We start from the raw sequence: 20,185 nt of genomic DNA, 5'->3' as shown, positions 1-20,185 counted from the left end.
GCTGGGTGGGGGGGGGGGGGGGGGGGGGGGGGGAAGGTTAGATCCATCCTAACACAAATCATCCGTCACTGAAACATAACTGGTTGGCAGCAGAACAGGGCTATTCATTAACATAGAACAAATAATCCTCAAATTGAAAGAAAAAGATACCACTCAATAAATTTAGATACCAGGTTTGCACGTATAATTTTAGCCACAGTATCGCAAAGCTGTTTGAGGAAAATGAAAACATTTACACATTCACCAAAATGGGGTTCTAGAGCCTCATAAATTGTTAACAAGAATGAGGATTTTAGGAAGCAAACTGGGATCTTGGAGTGTTTCCCCTGGTTGGCTGAAAATTAAACAGTGACAAATGGAGTTGCTAAGTGGGGCAAAAGAAAAGGAAATGGAGATGACATTGATATTGTTAGATAACGCATGTGGTGTTGACCCCTTTTCACAAAATGAAACCCAAAGAAGAAAGAAGCTTTTCCCTTCCTGAAAGGGGTCATATCGAAGCAAATAATGGCTCACATAGGAAGGATAAAATATCCCTTGTTTTACACTGCAGGCTTGTAACAATGCCACTGCTCATCTGAGTGATGCTAATTAATCTTGAGCAGACCTATCATCAGTTACTGAGACTTGCCCCCGGATTAAATGTAAACCAGCCTTGCATAAATTGAATGCCTCCTTTGAATATATAATTGAATTTGCAGAAGTGTGCGCCAGGGGGGTGTTTAAATAAGTGCACAAATATGATAAAAAGAACTTCACGCCATTATATCTAATTCAGTAAGCAAAAATAATGGCAGGGCACGTTCCAATTAGTGTTTGATTTATTTATTTTAACAAATCCAATTAGTAGAATGTTTTATAAAGTCATCCAATGTCAAACTCTCACAGACTCACCAGACAAATAACCCAATACTTCTAAAAAGGGATAAAGAAACATACTGATGTGAGAAACCTCATCAGTTATCCTGTGTTTCTAAATACACATGGAAAACAGCACAGCATCAGACATAACTTGCTCGAGCATTTACAGCATTCCCAAGGTGGGGAGGGGTAGAGACAGCAAGAACAACAGTCTCACTTATCCCGCTCCAGGCCTTGTTTCTCCCTTATTTATTAAAAAGAAAAAAAGGGGTGGGGTGGGGTGTGGGGGGTGTGCAGAAATTAAAAAAGCACGCAATACTTCTCTGTGGAACATCCCTTTTGAAACTCTCATGAGAGCTGAGATCTAGTCCATCAATTTAGACCTTCTTAGCCTCACAAAATATGAGGTGAGTAGAGGAAGAACCAAATGCTATTATGATGAGGTAGTACTTATAAACTATAAAACTCCAGAAATTAACACACCACTGTTTCTGATCATTCATTCGCATCCCTTCCAATGACATTCTTGTTTACAAGGTCTGTAAGAGATGCATTTAGCTCTTTAGGATAACTTCTATTATGGGATTTATTGTATAAAAATCTATTTATAACATTTTTCAGACTGTGGACTTCACATAGTATATCCTTGAGAAATCTTATTACATGTTCTTATGGAGGTGGGAGGGAGAGGAGAATAAATAAGTGCATGTAAAGCTTGTGCCAAGTTGCTTTGTTTAAGATGGGATAAATCAAGGGATATTGGGGTTTCCTCCCCAAGGAAGAGTAGTTAGTGCTTTGTGTGCCTTCTACTTCTTCCAGAAAGATAAAGACAGAAGACATCAGAAACATGCATACAAGCAACCCAAAATGCTAAGCTGAACAAGAAAGCACATCCAAATTCTGCAGACCAGACCTATTTCTAACGAGCACTGTCCAACAGCCTCAGCTCTCAACAGACATCATGCCAAAGAGAAGGACAAGTATGGAGGGATTGGAGGAGGGCACTTGTCACTTGAGATGTCATTAGTTTCAACCATAACACCCCAGAAGCAATGCGTTTTGTATAGCCTTAGGCATCTGCACAGCACAGGATGGGAAGTTTCAGAGTGGCCAACGGTAACTGGGTATCTCATTTGTCAGAAAATCATCCTTCTGCCATCACGTTATCAACCTGCTGTTGTAACTGGCGAATCTCAATCAGTACTTTATTATTTTACTCAATTGCTTATTCTATATTCACAGATTTTCAAGGAAAAGGTTTCTGCAAAGAGAAAAAATTATCTTCACTGAGCCAAAGAGCACCACGTGTTCACCATGTATTTAAACTCAGACTCTACAAGGGAGAGAAAGACACTATGACTCCTCAAACTGCAGGAAAAGCTTTGATCAGTTTTTGTGCCTCATTAGTTAACAGAGGTTCTACACCAGGAGAAACTGAGGAATAGATTCCCCAGTATGTCATAAGGTATAAACTCCAAAGTAAAGCATTCATAACATCTTCTTCTGATGTCAATTGTTTAAGAACTGAGCTTAGACCTAGCATAAATTCAGATAAGTCGCTCAACCATGAAACAAAATCCACTGAAAACCAGGCTTCTCTACTTCTGGTGCTCACAAAAGCGCTTCTCTCAAGGTAACCAGATGTTCTGGGTTTTAGAAGTAAACATCAGTGATTTCTCTAGTGCCTCAGACACGTTCCTGTATGTGACTTGGTTTCTGCTGCAAGTATCGGTCCTCATTGTCAAGGCACGATTCATCTGCCACGCGACAGTTCAGTTCTTTCTTTCCATCTTACTTTTAACATAGTAGTTTCAGATTTACATGTAAGCAGAGGAGGTTTTATATACACTCTGGAAGGTGCTAGTCCTCTGAGATATTGGTAACATTTGCCTGGCTTAGGAATGGATCATTCTTGTTAGATTTGACTACATTTCATTCCTTTTGCTTGATCTCTCTCCTGGCAATCAGATCTTTTTTTTTTTTTTTTTTTTGGGGGGGGGCAGGGCAGAAAGTATGTACTTGTTTTACTTGTTTTTACCTGAAGCAATGAAAATTGCTATAAAATTTATATGTATACTGCTTTTTGTTGGGTGGTGGGTTGTTTTGTTTGTTTGTTTGTTTTTACATCCCTAAATCAAGTTAATCCTTGGAAAAACTGCAGCTTAGAAAAGCTCTTCATTTCAACTGGAAACTATAATGGCCCCAAAGTAGGCTCAAGATCGGAATTTTTTGTATCACAGTGATTTCAAGTGCTATCAGCCTATAAAGGAAGACTATCATACTACGGGTATACATTTTTTGAAAGTTTCTTCAAAATTTATATGCCATGTCAAATTGCTATCTTTGCAGGTTCAACGTTACACATCTATTTCCACACACTTTGAAGCAGCTTACGAGCACAGTTTCCGTGCGTGCGCACACATAACACACGCATGAATACAATCAATGGTTGCATGTTCATTGCACAGAAACCTTGCTATAATCAAAATATTGCTGACACTGCATAAGGGATCATGTATGGTCTTCATGATGAACGTCACCAATGACATAGCTTAATATCACGAAAGGGTCAGATCGAGTAAGTCTAGCATTGTCTAGTGAAACACCTAAAGACAAAGTGTCCTCCCAGTAACGAGACATTTTTCTTCCAGCACTTCTCTGCAGAAATTATTGGTCCCAAATGTGAAATAGAGTCTGACAAAGTTTATCAGTTACCTTCCTAATCCCGTGGAAGCACTCTGCTGCAAAACAAGCATTGTGGCTAGGGTCCTGATATATATGGAACAAGTATTTAAGCTGTATTTCCTGAACTTGTCACGTTAAGCTAAGTTTTCATTCCTAAATTCATTATTATAGGTTTCTCTTTGCAAAAGCTTGCCTCCAAGTCTCATAATTTGAGCCCTAGACCAGCTCATACATTCATTACTAATTCTGTATTTCATAATCCACCAAGGATCAGTGAAACCGCTTTGAAGTATTCTAGGAGTAAAACTAACACTAAATGTCATTTGTTTAAATTTATACGTCCAAATCTAGGATGACTCGTCTAACTTCACTTGCCAGAATGTATGTCCTTCATTTAATACCAAGAATATCTTTTTGCTTCTGACAGCCTAGCTGTCACTATTTCGATAGCTCAATAATCTCATTGGATTTGTTTTTTACGCTACAGAACAAAGTCAGCTAACACGCTGCACCTTTTCAAAGAACCCTAAACTTTGCAAGTTCAGTTTAGTTTCAGCCTACTGAAACACACAGATTTATTTATGCGAAGAGTTTTCAGACTTGCCTATCCCAATGTAATGAAGCTTGTAAAATTAACAAAGGTTTTCAAAACCATAGAAGATTCTTAAACAGACATTCCCCATCATCTTTTCTTATGATTCTAGCTAATAATCTTTTTAATTCATTAGTTGAGTGGCTTTCCACCCTTGAAGCAGGCTCCTGCTTTATTCATAGTATGATGAAATGAAGATTCCTTTTTAAAAATGCAAATTTGCAGCACTTACTTGCTTTTATTCTTGTAGTCTAAATATAAGCCTTACTTTGCTTCAATTTGTTTCTTAAGTTACAGGACCAATTTTTTTCCTAAAATAATGCCGTTTCGTATTCCAAAAATCCATCTTAAATGATCAGCCATGTTTGTTAAAGATGTGCTTAGATATATTTGTCAGTAAAAACCATTTGTGGGTATTCATTGTTTCTGCAAAAAAGGTAACATTGCTTTTGTTTCCTTCCAGCATCTGAAAATTCCTGGGTCTAATTATTCAGTGTACCTTAACAGGATTATCTAACATTGTATTTATGGTGCATTTTCACCAAATTTACATCAATAATTGCACTAGAGTGTTGATCAGTCAGAACTCTCTATTGACTGACTTTGTTTCAGCATTTTGTAATGTCACATGGAATACCTATTCAAGCTGCGCAGTCATTTAAATTATGTACTTTTGTACTTATGTTTTAAATTTAAATTATGTACTTTTGTACTTAACGTTTTACCATCCACCAAGGCAGCAAAAACCTGTCTGGAGATAACTTTCTCATTTATTTTATATTCCATTAGTAAGCCTATCTTTCTCAATAAGCTTTTATAAAAACTTCCAATTAATGTGTTCGAACTTTAAGCAAGAAGCAGTCGTTGACTGACTCATATTATCCTTGGTGATGAATAAAATATTGTCTTAAAAGATACAGTTTCAGGAATTCCAATACCATTTACAAGTCTTCTAATCTTTCTCCTTTCCCTGTCCTACTGTTCCTTTAGTGCTGCTGGGGCTCCTGTTTTGGAGTAAGATCTCCTTGTAGCCGAGATGTTTTCTTTGAAGTTCACGGTCAGAAAACATGATGATAGTAGCTTAAATGAGGGTAGGAAGTCTGGTTTATTGCCACACCAGTGAACACGGCATAAAATTAAACACGATCTGGTTGCAATCAAACGTATCTAGAACAGACTTTTATCATTTTTAGAGAAGAAATTAAGTGCTTATTGGGCTGGCATTTTCATAATCATTCAATTAGCTCAACAGTCTTCCCAAATGAAGCCAAAGGAAGTAATTAAATCAATGCTGAACTTCAGAAAGTCCCCTGTTCTGTTAGGAAGTTCCCACCATACAGCCTGCAAAGGCCTCTGTAGAGCTGTTTGCACTTGGCATTCTCTGAAGCTTCACCACCACATTAGCAAAGCCATCCCCCCACTAACACCTAGCATGGTCTAGCGACTACATCTTACTTTTGCACTCACAGAAAACTACCCACAGAAGGACAAAAAGGTGTGTGTGTATACACACACATCCCATCTGTATTCTAAGTGGTTCCAAAAAGAAATACCAGTAGTTTAAATGTTTTCTTGTAGAAGACTAATATGGAGGGTTGATTCTTGGTGAACTATACTGATATTTTGTTTAAATTGCTTCTAAAGAACACATTCAATTAAAGCTCCAGCATTGTGCAGGTCTCCAAACAGTCCTCCATGATATTTGAGCTAGCATACTTAATGTGTACTAGCTCAACTGTATACTGGTTGAGTATCAGAAATTTATCTAAGATAGATAGATATCGTCTGTTACTGAGTATCAACAAATAAAATCTAATTGGCTAATACAATGGTAATAACTTGCAATGAGTGTTGCAATGGGTATATCTTGTTAAATTTAATAACGTGGTTATTGGAAGCTACTCTCTGGGAGTGGCCGTATAAGTAACTTTCACTGAGACCTAAATTCTTATAGCTACAAGTTTGTACATTTCTCAGATTGAGGTTCTCTCTTACAAAATATCCATTTACTTGTCGCTGACAGTTACTGTTTCAATTACACATAAAGTGCAATGTCAAGGATCTTTGAAGATAAGTATTTTACATTGTTTTCAGTTAAACCATGATCTTCATTCAATGTGTCAGGAGCAAGCCAACCCCAGAAATGACAGTGGTTAGGCAGCTGCTCTGCTTTCAGGTGCCCTGGAGTCAGACTGGGGGTAAGGGGACACATGCCAGACTATGCAAAAGACCTTGCAAAGTTTGATCAGTTGACTGACGGTTGAGGCACTAACAATCAGCTAGAGATTCAAATTTTAATAATGTTACCTGATTTTTAAATTTTTTTTCCTAGTTCATTTATTCTATCTCTGCGTTTTTCATACACATTTTCTCCCTTGATGTTCCTGGGTGTACCGTTTGCATTGCAATATCCAGGATGCTTTTCAGAATCACAGTAAAGCGGGGCAAACGCAGAGCACTGGAAGCCCTGCTGTCCTCTGCAGCACATTGTAAACATGGGAATGATGGGAAGATTTGCTTGCTTTTAGCCTCCAGACTCCTCTGTGCAAATTCTTTTGCCCAAAGAGCAAAACATATAGTAAATACGTGCCAGGAATAAATAGATCTCTGCCTAATAGCACATGTGAGTTCTTGAAATATAGAGCTCCTTTTCTGTTTAACCAAATTTCCTACTATGGTATGTAAGCGTCTGTGCAAAAGTGCCTCTCTAATTACAGCTATGAATCTTCCACTTAAAATATCTGACCCAGAACATGCATTTAGCAGAGCTGCAGATGCAGTGTTCTAAACTCTGTATTAAAGAGGGACAGCAGGGGAAAGGAGGGAAAATTCAGGGCAACATTAACACAGATGCAGTTATCTCTAAAGACAGCTCAGATTTTGTTAAAAAGGAGGCCATCACAGCACATCTCGCTACTCAGTGTGTTATTCTGACACATCCTTAGCCACCTGCAGCCAGGGACAAATCACAGGTAATCTCAAAAAATTACCATCGGCCACATTTCGCTGAGGCAGTCCCACTTAGTCACTACAAGGCAGCTTGCCTCCATCCTCTGATGTGGGGAAATTATTTGCTAATAACAGGTTGTGAACAGTTCAGTATCTGCTGAGGTTCTTTGATTTTAGAGGAATTCCAAACTGTAAAATGGACTAATTTTCAACATTTTATGTTCACTATACAGTTCATTTCGAAACAGTTTCAGGCTGTACTATCCTTGTTACACAAAACGTGCTTGGTAAACATACAGGAAAAGATTCCTATTCCAACATCCAAGGCCTTTTTTCCTGTCTCTGGGATAGATCATCTCCAGTTTGAGGCTGAAACTTAGAATAATACATTTCCAACAGAAAATATTTTTAAAGAAAGATTTTCTGAATTCCCCAGTTCTTATTCCTTTAAAATAGCATCAAGCCTGAACTCTGCCAGGAAGCATTAAATGCTTAAAGCATTTCTTTCTAAGACTTGAAAGGCACAAGGTGAAGGAATCTAAATGCAATCACTTTTCAGGATACTGAATGACCAAATTCTAATAAGAAACCCTCTTCTGTCGTATAGACCATGGTTTCAGTCATCATTTAATCCTTGGTTCATTGAGACACGTGAACTAGGTACTCTGAGCTTTTTATGCCCAAGCACACACCTGCACTTCATGTTGCAGTCCAAATGGACGTGCAGCTGAGATGGCCCAGTGAAGGACAGATTCTAAAAATCTAAATTTGAAACATGCTTTGAAATAGTTTAACTGACAGTACATCAAAATTTTCTTTTAGTAACCCAGGAGGATTGTGTTAACACCTTCTACGTAAGTGTAAAACAAGGCACTTTGGAAGTACTGTAGACAAACGTTCTATTGCTGTTCCTGCACTGCAATAGTCTAGGCTCATAAGTGCAATTCAGATGCACAAAAAGCTCATTTACTGGACATTTACTTCTGGAAATAAAGTTCTTACCAGCAATTTAAGAAGATAATTATCTTTGCTTAAAAGATTTCCCTTTACACTAGAAACTGAATGACACTGTCTCCATAAATTAGACAAATACCTTCTGCATGATATTGCGTTATCCACATCCTCGTCAAGCCCTATAAAATACCTTTCCACTTGATTTCGGTAGATGGAAGGGGATTTGTGAGTATAGCTGCATACAGTATTTAACAGCACAGCAAACTTCATTAAAACGTAATGCATTCCCAGAGCCCCCAGGTGAAAGTGCAGATACTCAGAAGCAAAGATTTTTTAAAGAGTGTCCTCCTAAAGATTTCAGCTATGCAGTTCAACTGAGTGTAAAGTTTCTAATAAATTCATTGTTCATTTTTATACAGGTCATTGTAATTTTAAGATATCTGTGCAAGAATCTGATTCATTAAATAGATGATGCTTCAAAAGATTATGATTATGATATTAAGTAATTCAGAAATCAGATTCAGTTTCTGATCAACTGAATTGGTATTAAATATACTTACCCAATTAGAACCATACTGCAATTATATTGATACTTCACTTAATTACACAGTACGCACTGCAGCCAAAAATGTAAGAGATGGAGTGAAAGCAATGTTTTCTTGGTGTTTGCCCTATCACCCTTCTCTTAAGATGAGGCAATCTAAAATCTTTAACCCTTCAGCTGCAAGCCTTAGCACACTGCACTAAAAACAGTAATAAAATAAGCTAATCTGGCATCTCCATTTGTTATCTACACACTTTGTAGCCTATTAGAGCAATTATGGCATCAGACCATCTTTTTTACCCCAGAGTCCTCTCGCAATCACCTGACCAGCACAGATCTGGGACTGGCAAAGGAAAAGACAACAGAGCATTTCACACAGCCAGAAGAATGGCTGAAGCATGTCAGACATCTGCTAGACATTACTTAGAAAAGACGCAAGAGCAGGACAAGACACATTGCATCCCCCCCAAAACACCGTCCCGGCCTCAAACAAGCCTCACTGATACAGATTGCTCTTTTTCAACAAATCTGCCCAACCATTTTCAGAATCTACATGCACTTCTGGAATCCGTAAACTCCTGTGATGACTTCTACACCTGAGCCATACTCTGACAGCTTCTGGCTATTACCTTCATGGGGATAACTAGAAACAGAGGGGGCGGGGGTATTTTTGCCCTGATGCAAGGCCAAACGCACTACACACTGTGGTTGCAGAGACAGCATTTGCCAGATGTGCTGAACTGACACTCCAGGGATGAGAAAGGGACTGCAGCATCTCCTGTGATGACTTCTACACCTGAGCCATACTCTGACAGCTTCTGGCTATTACCTTCATGGGGATAACTAGAAACAGAGGGGGCGGGGGTATTTTTGCCCTGATGCAAGGCCAAACGCACTACACACTGTGGTTGCAGAGACAGCATTTGCCAGATGTGCTGAACTGACACTCCAGGGATGAGAAAGGGACTGCAGTACGTTGTTTTCCCATGGAAGTGACTGCGCCTGTCAGGCTGTACCCAGGAAGCGTTAACTGCTTTAAATCACATTCTGCACTTTGGGACAAGACAGACTCCTCACTAGGCTATCAACCTACGGTATTTTTTTTTCTTCTAAGGCACTGTCTCACAGGGGAGAAAAAACTGTGATACTTGACTGTATTGCAGCATTTCTAGCAGTTTAAGACTATTTTAAGATTAGATAATGAATAGAAACTTGACGGTGAGGTCCCAGCTGGAATAAAGATGTTATTTAACTACATCTGAAAACACTCATCTGTGGCAAAAACTAATAGAGTTTCCCAGAACAGAGACTACAATTAATATGGACTTAAAAAAAGCAACATTTTACCAGCAGTTATAATTTTATTAGCATAAAGACTAAAAAGAATCAAAGTGAGTGGACTTGGTTTAAAATATAAAGATTATACCAGAGTTGCATAGGTCAGGTTTTGTTGTAATGAAATCTTTCCCCTTTCCTTTCCAGCCTTTCCTCAGAGAAAGAGAGATTATACAACCATAAATCATCTGCATTCAGCTGCAGGACAGGTGTGAACATTGACTTACTGAACACATTTGACCTGACTTTTAGTTACTCTACTAACTGTTAGAACAGTTACACTTCAGTGATCCCACTCCTCACAAAATCAGCGAAGCCCAGTGCAGTCTTCACGGTGAGATTTCTCATGTATGTAGAGCTAATTGCCACAGCACTTCTTTAATGGAGTGAGTATTACCACGAACATGGGATTTTATTACACTCAACTCTGAAAACAAGAAAATGAAAATATGAGCTATTAAAAAGTGACCTTCTCTTTCCTTAGAGTTGACAGCAGCTACTGGGAACACTGTACTCATGATGACAGCATGAGCTGTATGCCTGAAGTAAAAATTACAGCATTTATTAGCAGATAATCAGCTAAATTATCTGATTTTTTTTTTTTAACCGACATTGAATGATGAAGAAAATAGCTAGGTGTACTTGAGAGAGCTATGACCAATGACACAACATCCCTTGCCAATGTCATCAGGGATCATCTTATCATAGCTTTCTTGGGATGGCTGGAAGACACCATGGCAAGGACAGAATAGTGTAAAAGTGAAACACTGTTTATTGCTGTTTAGGAAAAGAAAATACTTCAACTCTGAAGGAGTTTGTGCAAACCACAGTTTCACTTTAGCAGAAGTTTGACTGTCCTAGAGTGAGGTTCCCACACCAGGGAAAAATCTCATCTAAAACACACAGTTGCAAGGATGGTCCTCGCAAACCTGCAACAGACTGTTCTCTGCTGAGCGCGAGAGCTGGGGATGCAAGAACAGAGCTTACATATACCTACGCAATGAGAGAAAGTAAAGCACCGAGTTGCCTCAGCCAGTGGAAAGTGCCAAGACAGGTAAACCATCGTCTCTTGTTCCTGGGCGCCTCTCTGTTATTTGTTCTTCTGAAACTAGAAGTCCTATGCTGACATTTCTGGATCTCCACAGCCAGTGAAGGGCTGGCCAGTTCATTCTTTTCTAACCTGGAGTGGTTGGAGCATTCTGTGCTCTCCTTTCCTTATCCCTATGTATTTTCACAAGGAGCACCTCCTAACCTCTGTTTTGCTGCATTAAGCAAGCCACACACTCGCGGCCTCCTCATAGGAAAAGTTCTCAATTTTGCCAATAATCCTCATAGCCCTCCTTTGCATCTGTGATGTGCAGAATTAATCTTTCTTCTGAAGGAGTAACTGTGTTGTACAGAATTCTCCAGATGAAATAATTTTACAGAATACTCCAGATGAAATAGGTTTTGATCTATATAATAGCATTCTTATTTCTACAGAAACACAGTCTCTTTTTAGGAGCAAATCTCAGAGACTCATCTCAATCTCCTAGTATTAATGCTCCAACAGCTTCTTGTCACTTCCAGCTGATTTCTAATCTTAAAGCAGAAAACTAATTAGTCCTGAGATGCACAACCTTGCACTCTGTGATGCTAAATTACATCCCATTTTTTTATTTCATCGCATTTTAAAGTCCTAATTCCTCCAGTCTGATAATTCTATCCTCCTCCAGCTGTGTGTGACTGACTACCTATATTAGCACATTCCTTGTTTTTATGTTGGGAGCATCAGTGAAAAAAACTTAGAACTCAAGAATTATCCTTTAACTTTAGTTAACCTGCCTCCAAGTCTGATACAGTAGAAAGGGTTTTTTTTTTAAAAAAAAAGCTAATAATGCCCAGGTTAGTCCTAGACTCACCCGTTTAACACATTTCTTCTACAGCAATGTTATAAAACCTGAGTTAGATCTACTACACTACCTTTGCCGAAGCAGTCCATCCCTAGCACGGCATCTCAAACCCACAAATAATTTTTCAGTAACATCCAGTCAAACAGTATATCCATGTACTGATTCCTTTGTAAAGTTTATCTTTTAGGATCTATGTGAGTGCATTTCCAAAATCTCAGACTTTAAATTAAACCTCTCTAGCTTTAGCAATCAACATTGCAAGATTCAGTAGTGAATGAAAAAAACTGTACCTGATTGGTCCAATCTTCCATCCATCCAGTTCCATACTTTATAATATTAGAAGTATTGACTGTGTGATTTAATATTTTAGATAAAGTCAGTGGACTGGCATGCTGATACTGATTGAATTGGGTAATTATTAAATAGAATCTGACTTCCAGTACTGCCAAATTGATACAGTATTTAACAGATAGGAAAGTGACAATGAGAAACATAAGAACAAGTATACTTGCTCTAAAACCCTTCATTTAACAAGCTTCCATTTGACTTTCTCAAATTTGAAGTTACTGTTTTGACATGAAGCATCAATAATCTAGAATTAGTAACTGATAAGGACCTTTACTAGTTACTACAAGCTTAGATTTTTCCCTCATTGAGTCTTGGGAGAATTTCACAATGTTGCTGATGCACACTGTGCGTAGAAAGCATCCTGGTTCTTACCCTGGCTTTGAAAGTTTACTTTTTTATATAAAAATAAGTATATTCATACACATAGCTAGTAAGAGAGATCCTATCCTCTTCCTGCTAACTGTAAAATTCAGGAAGCTGATCTACATTACATCTGGATCGGTAGTAGCTGTTGCTTTTCCTTCACAGTGTGGAAAACACACGTACACAAATAGCAGTCACTGCTCTGGTTTTCATGCAAGGCAGGCACTAGGTAACTTACTGAAGAGAGCAGGTGAGAGTGCTTGGTTAGGAAGCAAGCCACGGAAACTTGTTGAAAACATTAGGTATATACCTTGTTTTCTAGGACGATCATGTGGTACTATATGACCTTTGGGATATGCTGTAACAGAACAGGCAAAGCACAGAAAAATAACTGAAGTCCTTTTTAAGGTTATTTTGCTAAATCCCAGTGGACCACACTATCATAATACTTTTTTTTTCTTCTTCTTCTATAACCTTCACCTCAAATCCACCCAAGTTAAAGGGTTATACTTAAATTCTTGAGACAGAAGACTGAGAGCACTCATCACTGGGGAACTGTGTTATGGAAATGAAGCCTTCTGCTCAAAAGTTCAATCTTTTCCTTGTTAAGACTAAAACATTGCCAGTTTCTTCATATGATTTACTTATTCTAGTGCAAGCAAGACTTCAAAGACTTATTATTAGTTCAACAGTGATGTGTCAATGAGAAGTATAAATCATGCGTGATGATTGTTTCCCTCTACTGGTCCACACTGCATTTACATTTGAGTGGTAGAGATGTTGCTCCAGATAGCAAACTTAAAACCTCCTGTAAGACTGCTCAGAAGAAAAAACCAGACAAACAAACAAACAAACCCACAAACCAACCACATAATTTTGAAGTACCATTAGTTATTTAAGATTTTCTCAAAAGAGATTTGCATGCATGAAAATAAGTGTGTCTACCAGTGGATTTAGTTTGTTTATTTAATATATTGTATGATTTTTTCAGTTACCTTAGCATATTTCTAGGCTCCTACAAAGGTCACATAATTCTATCCATTAACACGTGATTTTCTACAACAGACCAAAAAGCCTTCACCTGTTTTCAATGAGCTTTGTGGCCTTCGTGAACTCTTAAGCTATTATATATACTAACCACTGTCTAGCATGGGATATGTTGAAAAGGTTGCCAGGAGATACACAAAACAGTTTACTGAACTACCCATTCTTTACCTTTTTTATTATTATTAAGGGGTTTTTAATTAAGTTACGTTCCTTTTCTGTACGACTTTTAAAGAAGCATCATCTGCTTGAAAACCCCGCACCACAGGCATGTAAAGAGACATCATTAGATTATAAATTATTATATTCTTATTTTAATCTTCAAATTATTAAAATTGCTGCCTTTCAGCACCAGCATTTTTGGGCAAGTATAAAGTGTTTTCCAAGAGTCTTAAAACGTTTTGGCTAAGACATCAATGACAGGTCTTTTCCAAAAGTGTCTCCTGGAATGGATATTCATCCTTTTTCTTTTTGCCAGAGATGAAAATTATACCCAGCAGAATACGCAACTTTCCATGTACTTGTATTATCATAGCACCCCAGAGACCTAAATGATAGCCAGAATCTGAACAAATTCATGTTACTGTGCTAAACCCCTTCATTTCTTTGGAATTTGTATTACACCGTACACTATAAAGTCCACAGTGAGAATCAGTAATGGATTCCCTAGATGTATGAGATTCTGGCAATGCGCTGGGAGGCTGACAGTTTAGGATTAACGCTAGGAGTCCAAATACTAGTCTAAGATTTGTTGCTAGCGTAACACTAATTTACCTGCTAAAACTTTGGTCTCCTGTATTTGACCAGAGGGCCACTGCAGGGAGCCCTCACGAGAAGGGTACACTTTGGAAGGGAAAGTTGAAGAATTATAGACCATCTTTCTTTGGTATAATTTGGTTTCTAAAACATGGTTTAGAAGCTGCACTGGCCAAAAATGATGCCCAAGTCATTTGAACCTATCTTTGATTTCCCTTTTAGGTTGGATTCCTGTCCTGGTGATACAGGCAGCAGTAGGGCACCGCGGGAACAGAGATCTCTGGTAACCAGTCAGGCATTATGTGCAAATGCTAGAGCATCTCTTCTCTGCAGTTACATCCTAATATGTAATCCCAATGTGTAATATTTAGGTTGGTGGAATACATTCAGAGGGGTAATGCATACTGTTAACAACAAAGTCCCTAGCTGGTACCTTAATTCCCCATTTTAGAATACTGACCCACCAAAAGTTTATACCTACTACTTCCTAGACAAGTAAAAAAGCAGTTGCTATCGATTCACCCGATTTAAATTTGCTTGCCCACCAGCAAGCCAGTCTCATTCATGAAGGTGTCACAGTTTTTTAAATATAAGGCTCCAAGCATTTGCTTGGACTACTTCTGACCTGACTATTCCATGGCACAGGGAGGCAGACTGTAGACACTGAGAACTCCAGATTAGGGAAAAAAAAGTAACTTCAAGTCTTAAGACTTGTGTATCTCCTTTCCCCACATAGAACTATGCAGACTTTACCTAATTTAGGTCATTAGGTATTTTAATTGCTCTTCAAAACAGTCATAGTATTGTTCTCACCCAAGTAACACACTTGCTTTGCCTGAAAGATGCAAAAGCCTTACCAAAAGCTTGACTGACAAAGTTCATACCACCACCACCTTTACCCTTCCATCTATAAAGGCTAGAAAGTAAGGGATACACTAACTTCCTCTGAGATCTCAAATGTCACCATACAATAGCAAACAGGAATTTTCAAGACAAATACTGCTTTTGAGTAAAGAGCTACTGTTTCTTTTTTTTTTTTTCCCCTAAGGTATGAAACACCTCATTCAAATAAATCAAATGCTACGATCCTGTATCATTCATTTACTTTTACTTCAGACAGATTTACTTGCACCAGGAAAGAAACCATAGATTTCCATCCGTAAATGTTCCCTTGTCCATTTCTGAGTTTTTGCAAACTCAAAAGCTCCCTAGCAGTTGATGCACCAAGCTTGTTTGATGCTCCTCCTGCTCTACAGCTCAGCAGCAAGACGACGATAAGCCTTCGGTTTGGTAGAACATGCAGCTCTGCTCACATTTAATATACAGAGTACAACTGCAGAACATGGCAGCTTATTTTCTGATATAAGAGTTGTATTCACGCGCACACTCTGCTGTCATGTTTGCATTCACGAGTGAGCAAACTTTTAGCACCTGTGACTGTAAAGCTTTCACTTACAACGTAGGTTTAAAATTCCCTGAAAGGCAAACGATGTTGGAAACACTTTCATAATGTGGAATCCTGGGACAGACCTATCTACAGACGAGTCAAATGCATCCTCAGGTGACTACATTAAAATCATGGATAAGATCTATCAATTAGCAGGTCAGTCAATTCCGCTTCAAATGCTATTTTAGAGAAGAAGCCTCAATAGAAGAATAACCAGATTTCTCTTCCAGAGGGAAAAGCAGTATTTCTGGAAAAGGCAATGTTTTTTGGTCAGTACTTGCCATCAGTTTAGATTATGTGAAAAAGTCCTCTAAGTGTTACTTTTTAGACCTTTTCATAGAATTATCTGGCATTAAGGATAATGCTGCAATAAAAACAGTGCTTGTCACTTAACCGTGAGAAGCTTAAATACTGACAGGCTTTTAATTTGGGCTTCTTTGCAGACCTCCCTAACACTACATACCAGGAAGAGTTAACTAGGCAAGTAAGTGAATAAAAGTAGCCAAGGAGATTAGGAGCAGGACATACACATGGAGAGACAAGACAGTTTGAAGCCCTCCTTTGACAGCTGCTCAGTGTATTAGGAAAATGTGGTTTAGCCTCAGAAGTGGCCTCTGATATTGGATTTTCTGAAAAATGATTTTAATACAACTTTCTAAAACTCTGAGTTGAATTAATACTGCTTGAAGGGATTATCTACCACTGAAACAACCATATTTTATCTCCTTTCCCTCTCTGCTCTACTAAACTGACCACAACCATATAGGTCTCCCCTCCTTTCACCTGTCACCAGCAGTGACAGCTCTAGGTTTCACCTTATGGACTCTTCCATGCTTTTTTCCTAATACTAACAGCATCACACAGAATTGAAATCAAAAAATAGTAGCAGAAAGCAATGTTGGTGCTTTCCCCCCCTCACTTCCCCTTTTAACTGATAATCCTAGATGGGGAGGGAAAAAAAAAATTATCACTGCTTAAATTTAATTTATGGAGCTGAAATTTTCAGTTAAAAAGTCAACTATAGAATCAGGAATGGAGAAAAATTAGACTGAAATAAGTTTGCAGCTAGTGGCTTTGCCACAGTTGTAAATGAACAAATGTTCTCACCGTACAGACACCTTAGTGAAAGCAAGGGTTTAAGTGCCTTTTTTTCTGCAAATACAAGTGGACATATTAAAACTACGCATGGGGAGAGAGGGGAGTTAATTTGATAAAACTTCTAGGGCTGTGGAAAGGACAGCTGGTATTTAAAAAGCAAAATATACGCTACAGTGTGAGCCTCCCCTCCTCCTCCCTCCCTACTTACTTGTATCAAAGCACCCCAGAGCTCTTACCAGCTTTAATACCCTTCCCACCTACACTGCTGTTCCATTCAAGTGTTCATGTGGGCTTGTGCATGGACCCAGAAGCTAACTTGCTGCTCTTTCTTGTGCAGATCCTTCCCTTCTCACAACCACGCACGGGGCGAAAGGGGCGGGGGCGGGGTGGGGGGGGGGGGGGGGGGACAGGGGGACACAAAACAAAATAAACCCAGCCACAGTGATTTTTTCATGACTGTGTAAGAAAAATGACCCCTGGTTGAACTACTGTCATACAGCGGAGTAGATAAGATGTTGGGACTCGAACCTGTCGTGGCATTGCACAAGAGTTCCTACAAGTCTCCAGCTTTAATACAGTTTCACAAGCAGAAATGTCATTTAACCCTTTGGTAAATTGCTTAAAAAAAATTGCTAAGTATGAAGAGCTTTCCAGCATTTTGAGTAAGATAGTAGACAATTGCCAACTCCATGAAACAGAACCCAGAAGCGCCAAACTTGATTTCATCCCATTCTGCAAGTGTTACACAATCTCCTGGCATTTTTATCACTTTCATGATTCTGGCGTGCAGTACAGCAGCAACACCCTTTCACACAAACACAATTAGAATGGCAGAGCTCATTTTAGCGCACAAACCTGGGAAAGTTTTTGCTCATGCACCTGCCCACAAAAGCTTACATTGACCCTACTCGGTAGTAACTTAAATACAAGGCAGCCACTAGGAACACAGTTACTCCACAAAGACCCCTTTGCTGTGCGTTTAAGGACTGGCTATAGAAACATTTGGGGCTACAGGGGAACATAACATACAGAAACATGAATTTCCCAAAGATGCCTCAGACTGCTGTCTCAGATGGAGCCATCCTTTGTTAAATACACACCATTTGCTTACTTAAAATTCCTATGCTCTTTTCTCCACGTCCCACCCCACACTAAGCATCTGGTACTTTGTTGTCTTGTTTTTTTTAATAAACAGATCTTAAATATCTGAAGATTCTTGAATTTAAAATACCAAAGGCCTGATAAAAATTTCAGCCAGCAGCTGCTGTTAGCAAGAAGCACTCTGGAGACAGACCATCATGGGGTACTGGGAGGAAAAGCAGCAGCATGACAGCAAAACATTCATTTGGTTTGTTGCAGTTTCCAGAGGAGCTTACCACATGCCACCACCACCTGCAGCTTTGAGTGTCATCTGGAAAAGAAAGCTACGTGGGGAAATAACCACAGCCATTCCCACCTGGTGCACTCTTCCCTGCACCACATGCACAGAAAAGCCGTGGCCATCAGGAACACGGATCACCTCCCCCTGTTATCTGAGCTGCAGTTAGGAGAGCCACGATTTCCTCTACCTTCACACAATGCAGGAATACAAGCAGCTTTTGCTTCACAAGGAATATCCTCATGCTCAGTGCATTCAAGCAATGACTTGATCTGGTAACTCAAGAATTCCTCAGAGACTATTTGATTGTTCTAGAGGAATACAAGTGCCTTTAGACTGTATGTCAAATTACATAGCATCAGTTCCCCCCAGAGGTTAAGACAGATATGTGTCTGCTTTACATCACAGAAGGTGACTGCTATAGCCACCGTTTCCCAGGCTGAACAGAGAAATTCCACAAATAGTGTGGAAATGGAAAATTCTCCATTTTTCTAATGCCTCCCACAAATCAAAGTGTCATCATTTTGGAATGCAGTGCTACGTTCCATCTCCGAAAGTCTCCAGCAAATCTACTTTTTCTGGTTTGTAGAGCCCGGGTCAATTCACCTAAGTTTTTAGGACATGTAAATTCTGCTTTACAGATAGATAACCTGTGCCAGAGCGCTATAAGGAAACTTCATTGTCTCTTAGAGCAAAGCTGCACAACACATGTTCTGCAGAGGAATTTCTTTGCTCTCCCAGTGGTTAAGAAAAACTGCGGTATCAGTATGGCACGTCCTTCACAGGATCTGTGGAGCAGCACACACCCTTAGGAGATTATGAAGGGCCAGGGTTGGTTAGGGCTGGGGGTAGCCTAGGAGAGGATAGAGTCATACCCCACAAGAGCAGCTGCCTCCAAGAAGCACACACTGCTCTGACACACCACTGACTTCCACCACTGCGATTTTAACCCTTTCTCCAGCTGCTGGGCTTGCCAGCAGCAGAGAGAATCACAAAATCATAGAATCCTTTAGGTTGGAAAAGACCTTTAAGATCATCGAGTCCAACCACAAACCTAACACTACCAAGTCCACCACTAAACCATGTCCCTAAGTGCCTCATCTACACATCTTTTAAATACCTCCAGGGACGGTGACTCAACCACTGCCCTGGGCAGCCTGTTCCAATGCTTGACAACCCTTCCAGTGAAGAAATTTTTCCTAACATCCAATTTAAAGCTCGCCTGGCACAACTTGAGATCATGTTACTATACACAAAGCAGCAACAATGCAAGAGAGAAACAACCAGCAAACAGTAAATAAGGCTGCCGAATGCTCTGAGGTTTTTACACATTGAACTTTCTTTGACAATTTTCTACTCGCAGCTGTGACCCTACAGATGCTACAAATGGAAGTGCAAATCAAATCCTATTTTTTAGTGATTTTTGCAAAGCCTTTAAAGCCAGGAAAGCTTTGCTAAACTCAGAAGTCACAAAATCTATTGTTTCCCTACCCTGAAACACTTGCAGAATTTGTCAATATTCAGAAAATCATCATTCAAACCTCCTGCAGCTGCAAGTAATTGGGAAACCAAAGTGAGGGAATTAGGATCAGCTGCTTCAGGTGCTGAATGGAAGGGACAATGAAAACATAATACTCAGGTGAGAAATCTGAAGTTTGTCTTAAATCACAAGGAAAACTATATGAATTTGCAGGATTAACTCTTGGAAAGAAAGAGCATTCTGGTGCTTATGACATTTGGGATTTCTCTGCCTTCCTTCCCCACTTATAAAATGGGTGCTGCAAGCCTTAATATTAGAAAAGTGCTCTTACTGGAAGCGCCAGGTACTTCTAGCAGCTCAAAAAAGTCCTAAATTGTTACTTTGTGTCCTTTTCTTTTCTCCTGTATAGCATTCTCCACGTGGACAAACATGACAAGAAGAAACAACCTCAGTTGAGCA

The sequence above is a fragment of the Aptenodytes forsteri genome, unplaced genomic scaffold, assembly GCF_000699145.1.
Source record: "Aptenodytes forsteri isolate BGI_AS27 unplaced genomic scaffold, ASM69914v1 Scaffold215, whole genome shotgun sequence".
Lineage (NCBI taxonomy): Eukaryota > Metazoa > Chordata > Aves > Sphenisciformes > Spheniscidae > Aptenodytes > Aptenodytes forsteri.
This window is presented reverse-complemented; position numbering follows the sequence as displayed.